The sequence below is a fragment of the Daphnia carinata genome, chromosome 6 (assembly GCF_022539665.2).
Source record: "Daphnia carinata strain CSIRO-1 chromosome 6, CSIRO_AGI_Dcar_HiC_V3, whole genome shotgun sequence".
Lineage (NCBI taxonomy): Eukaryota > Metazoa > Arthropoda > Branchiopoda > Diplostraca > Daphniidae > Daphnia > Daphnia carinata.
The window spans coordinates 8,857,686-8,863,696 of NC_081336.1; the positions used below are offsets into that span (position 1 = coordinate 8,857,686).

At 40.7% G+C, this 6,011-nt stretch overlaps 1 protein-coding gene across 1 annotated transcript in view; it reads left to right on the top strand.

Moving 5' to 3' along the window:
* Nucleotides 1-6,011, top strand: part of LOC130699524 (low-density lipoprotein receptor-related protein 2-like) — a 103,092-nt gene that overhangs the window by 80,531 nt on the left and 16,550 nt on the right. The gene's annotated exons all lie outside the window — the stretch shown is intronic.

Below are 6,011 nucleotides of genomic sequence, written 5' to 3' on the forward strand. Positions count from 1 at the left end.
GTTTAAATACTGAGCATCAATTTGAGTGGGAGGATTAATATCGTAAAATACTGTTAACGGTTTGACGACCATCAACACGTGAGTTTACTTCGGGGAAATTTTCTCTATTTATGTTTCGTACTCGACACAATAAAACATTAAAAACAACTGTATTTTTATTATTTCCTTACCATGGGCACTTTATTCTTATCTAGTTGTTTTACAATCCGTTTCCTTACATAACGGTTTACAAGCGAGCTTTTGTCTCGTGCTGAAATGTCACCTTTCCTCAAATAATGTTTGCACTTCTTGCTCGCATGATGGAGTTTGCTCTGAGCCTCCAACCAATCAGATATCTAGAATTGAAACAAATATGGCCGCTATGGACACCCATCCCTTAGTCACTTTTCCTCTTCATGCTCCCATTTCTAACCTCAACGTCCTTTAAGTGACAACTACCATTTGCCCTCAAAGAAAGTGGATCACGTTAGCATTTATAAAAAAAATATTACTTTTAGATTGCTTGTATTAAAATGGAGATTACCTCGGTCCTTTTTCCCTTTTGTTGAATCGTGGAAGCATTACAGAAATCGTGTTGATGATGGATACACCGACTCGCAGGACGCAATATGGCTGCCGTAATTCGAAAACGGAAGGAGTGAAAGGGAATAACTTTCTAATTTCATTCTTCTTTGTTGGATCTATACTCTGTTAAACGAACAAGGAAAACACGTGCGAAGATTTGAAGGAGCCACAGATTACAACACAGAAATCTTAAAAACCAATTCGGGAATAAAAAATTTTACGATTCCACCGATTATTTCTGTGGGAATTGAATGTCGTCTAACATTTAAAGACCGGTACTGCACACGATTACACACGTGACTGAATGCATGACCGCCATGGATGGTAACTTAAAGTTAATACCATTCTAGTGTGGCAATCTAATAAGTCAATTGTCTGCCTCTAGTTTCTAAAAGCATGACCATCAACTGTACCTGTCTAAGGAATTTTATTTATGAATTCAAATCTGCTTAACATACAATAACGAAGGGGTAAAAATGTGATGCACTGAAAATAGTGAGATTAATTATTAAGGATGGCACTTGTGACATGACAGGTTACCCGGCAACAGGTGGCTAAGTTTGAAGCTTGAGCTGACATCTAGCGGCCGATATACGTCTTTCAAAAGGTAAGCGATAACGAACCACCTGAAAAATATCGATACAGTAAAAGACTATAAAATAATCGCGAGTGTGACGAAAGGAACAGTTTTTTCAGATTAATGAAAACGTTCCGGACGTCATCATAAAGATCCGTACACGTTGCCTTGGGAATATTAATAGGTTTTACCCTCCGCTACATGAACCGAGTTCATTTCGCAGTTGTCCGTTGATGGCTTTAGGGCACCATACGGTTTAAAAAAATTTTTTTTACGTGGCTTGGTATATTTCATTTCACCGTCTGAACGTGTCATTGCGATTGACTTTGGCCATCGTCCTAATGGATTTGCCGAGTGTGAAAGATCGCATTTTTCTAGCCGTGCGCAACGGATCCATCGAAGAGCTTTGCCAACTTCTCAGCGACAAGAAAACAATACTGAAGAATCTAAGTGAACGCGATGAAGACGAGCGGACACCACTGTACGTGGCCATCAAAGAAAGAAAATTTGAAATGATCGATTTTCTCGTCAAAACGATCAAAGATAACATCAACGTTGAAACAAATGTACGATCAGACTACATCAGAAAGATGTCGATGTTTTCGTGGTCCAAAGTCGATGTGGACATGTTTTCCATTGGGCCACCCGAAAAGGACAAGGAGTTCACGCAAACGTTCGTTTTGCCATCAGCTGATATGGAAATTATTCGCGACATCGCCAACAAGATAAACGTACTCCAATTTATGGAATACCTCATAGACTTGTATTACGACGATGTTTCGTGGTTGGAATTTGTTACCAATTCTTTCATAGCTAGTTCAATGCCTCGACCAGAGAAGATTGTAGCTCTTGAATTGATGGGTGCAGCATTTGTGATCAAGGAGCTGCTTTCAGAAGTAGTGTGGGAAGAAAATACCATATGTGTCCGGGGACTTCAGTGTTGGGAAAAGGCGTTTGAGCTCCGGAATTCAACAGCCAATGGACGTTTACCTATCCTGAAGATTCCTCAACCTTTGAGCGACGTTGCTCGTAAAGCAATCGGCGATGTCATCGAAGTAACCGTGCCACTGCAACTGAAAGAAATACAAGAACATTTATCGTATCGACATCATCCATCGCTGGCATTTGCTCAAGCCTTGCTCGTTATATTGCGAACGTTTGGTCAAAGGGACATTGAAAATTCTAAGCCAAATTATTTTCATTTAAAGACATTGCTGGATTACGGCAAACATCTTCCAGAAAATGACCCAATACGACTCATCAACGTTTGCCTATTAATTTTGGAACATTCGAATAAATATAACGGCAAGGATTCTCCCAAGTGTTTACAAGTTTTCGTGGAAGCTTTTCTTCTCCTGTCCGACGTTTTGATAAGATTGGAGCAAAGTCCAGTCAACAGCACAGAAAGACGAGAAGAATTGACATTTAGCAATCTCCTAGCGGCCATCAAATTTGGTTCGATAATTGTGACCAATTTGATTTTTCATCCTCCACCTGTCGGCGTTCAAATCCAAGAAAATTGCCACTCAGTCGTGCAAAGGACCTATGGCTTGATAATCACAGTATTTAAAGTGCGCCACCCTGATCGAGAAGAAAGTGAAAGATTAAACAGAGTTCTCCGCGGCTACTTCCGTTTAGAAAAACGACGCAAAGGATTCACCTCTTTTCTGCATTTGGGAGTCGAAAGATTTCTGGAAACGCGGGTCGACGATGAGGTTATGATAGCCGTAGAAGTCATCCAACTTTTTATTGACAACGGGGCCGATCCCAGGATCATTGATTATGATGGCAAAACGGCACTTCATTTGCTAGCTGAATGCTGTTCGCCAGACTGCAAAGAGTCCTACTTTTGTGTGTTTCAAGCAGTGCTGGAAGGTGGTGGCCATTTAGATCAGGTCACGGCAGAGGGGGTAACAGTCCTCACGATACTGCAGGAGAAGAAGAAACAATTGATTAGTGGCAAGATCCTTGATCCTAGAATTGATGATTGGATTAATGCTATCTTATTACTTCAGTGCTACTCTGCACAAAGCGTACCTAAAAAAAACCTGAAGAAATCAACAGCTTCAGTCCCACCACACATCCAGGAATTTCTGGCCCAGCACATACCCCAAGGTAATAAATGTCATGCTGTGATCCGAGGAATTGGCCAATAAGGAATTAGTGTTCATTGAATTAACATTTGTTTCAGCTCAGAAGCAGGAGCAGCTTCCACCATTACCTCAGCAATTTCCTAGTGGCTATAGGGTTATGGGTATTCCCAGATGAAGGCAGTCTACTAGTAGAAGACTGTTGCTGTTGCACATCTCTAGTGCTGTAGAACACATCTAACTGAAGTTCAGCTAATGAAGAAATTGTAACCTTGACCACACACTTCCCAGATCCATTCGAGGTAGCGAAATATTCGCTGTGGGAGATAGCTGACTCGCGATAAGTCACAAGAGGAAATAAAAAAACAAAAACAAAAAAAACAACCTAATATTATTGTTTTTCTCGACGTCTGCCTTTAGTTGGGTTTGCGTTGTTCGGCAAGTGAAAACACACCATCTATCAGTGATGGGAACAACCTGATGTTTCGAGCCACTTGTTCCTTTGACCGTTTGTTTGATTTCAACAGCCGGACATGACGCCATCGAAAACTAATTTCAGCTTTTTTTTAAATTATTTGTATATGACTTTCCCTTTATCGTTAGAAATCTCGCAATATATGCCTCTCTGCCACGTCCTTGTATCTTATCTTGTTAACACTCTTAAACTCCCAAGCCCACCCTAGAAAAAAATTCCTCCTCAGTCCACACGGTAAACATACATAACCTACGCATTTCTAACAGATATCTCCTTTTGCCCTGAAGGTGGGTAGGGGCTAGGGATTCTTGTTGCTTCACGGCGCCCACACAAGGCAGGAAACCATGGGAACACAACGTACAATGAACGCCCAACAGTTCGCTTTCCTACTCCGTCGTGTACGCCTTCGGTCAACGCGTCCTCTCGACTCGCCAGAGTTCGTGTGCACCGTCGTCCAGCTTCTTCCCATCGACTAGTAACGATCGAACGATATCTTCGGGGAGGAAGACAAGAAAGCAACGAACAACGTATTCGTTTGTTTATTGTAAGTATATTTTTTTGCCCCCAAAATCTTTCCTTTTGTCGGTAAATTTGATCGTGGCGTATCACTTGTCGTCGGTAATGAAACACGCGCACTAAGTATAGGATAGTTTTTGGCTATTTTGGTTCGACTCACCAATGTGCCAAACTGTGACTAGTGAAATTCTGAGCGCCCAAAAAAACAAATTCTTTTCTCGCTTAATTTAAAATTTTACTGATCGTGACGTCAAATGTTGGCGTCTGCGTATGAATCCGTGCATTTCAGTTCTTTTGTCCACTACTTATGCTCTCCAGATTTCGTGATTTCTAAATCAGTTTTCTTCGTTCTTTTACAACTCCTACTTTTTGTCCATTTAGTTTTGACAGTACGACATTTCAACCCACTTAAAATCAAAAATGAAAACACAAAGGAAAAAAAAAACGTTACAGGTAACCAGAGGTAGTGACCGATAAGTGAGGCTCACGCTTTCTCATGTGTTTGATAACGCAAAGGGCCGCGTAGAGTGAAAACAAAGAGCGGAAGTCTAATGGTTCGCTCTGATGCTCGTCCTGGTACGAGGCGCTTTCCTGAATTTAAATGCAATTTTCCATTTCACGTTGGGCATCGACTTAAAATGTGCGCTACAAACTCTTTAAACAGGATTGAATTTCACCATCGTTAAACTTCAGCCAAGAATCTACGGAGAAACAAGTAAACAAAGTAATAAAAAAAAAATTTATAACGTTTCGTTTGCGTCCGATGGCAAAGTCCAACTAACTTAATCGCTGATAATGCGCCAGAGAAACATCGATAAACTATGTGCCACACCCGAAATGCTTGGCTCTTGCCGGGCTGCCATTCTGGGCGCCTTGTAACATTGAGGACCAAGCGCGATGCCCAATCAGAGAGCTCACAACATCGAAAAAAGAATAGCAGCCCGTGAGTAGGCTTTTAGTTGAAATCAAGGCAAGACACACGATAGAATTCGATACAGAAATAGATGTTTCGAAAATAGTTTTTGTCCCGACTTGACTGGAATGTGCACGGTGTCAAACACAGCTGTAACGCTGTAGCGGGACTGTTTTCATTTGTTTTCCCTACTCTTCCGACAGGGCAGCGCCACTTGAGATCTTAAATTTTACAACAAAAACGAAAGACGATGGCTGGCAAAGGTAACGGCGGAGCTGGTGGTGATGGAGGCAACATTCTCTGGAGCATCATCTGGTTCTTGATTCTCATTTTCGTCGCCTTCTGGTTGGCCGGATTTTGCGCCGGATTCCACATCCTTTTCCAGCCGTTCTCCGTCTGCATTGAAGGCTGTTCGGTATCAATTGAAAACTTTAAAACAAAAAAAAAACAAAAAAATGATTCAATCGTTTGTAGAATTCAATTCTAATCTTGTTTGTTTGTTTTTTTTTCTGTTCTGGAATTTCTATAGGGCATCCAAGAGTTTCTCCTCAAAGGATTCCATTTCCCGAGATTTTGTGCGGAGAACATGATGGCCGGAAAATCTGGATTTTAGGGAGTACATTTTCAACATCTTCTGTCCCCCATTTTTTTTTTTTTTTTTTAACATTTAGAATAGAAATAAAACAGAAAATCTTTTCTAAAATAAATACAGACCATTATTGTAATAGCAATGCACGCAAAAGCAACTGCCATTCACTTGTTAATTATCATTTGAATGAGTTTTCATATGATACCACCTGAATTAAATTAAAACAGTCTTTAAATCACATTTTTTTTCCTCTGCCGCCTTACTTGATTCCATTACAATTTCGCCTT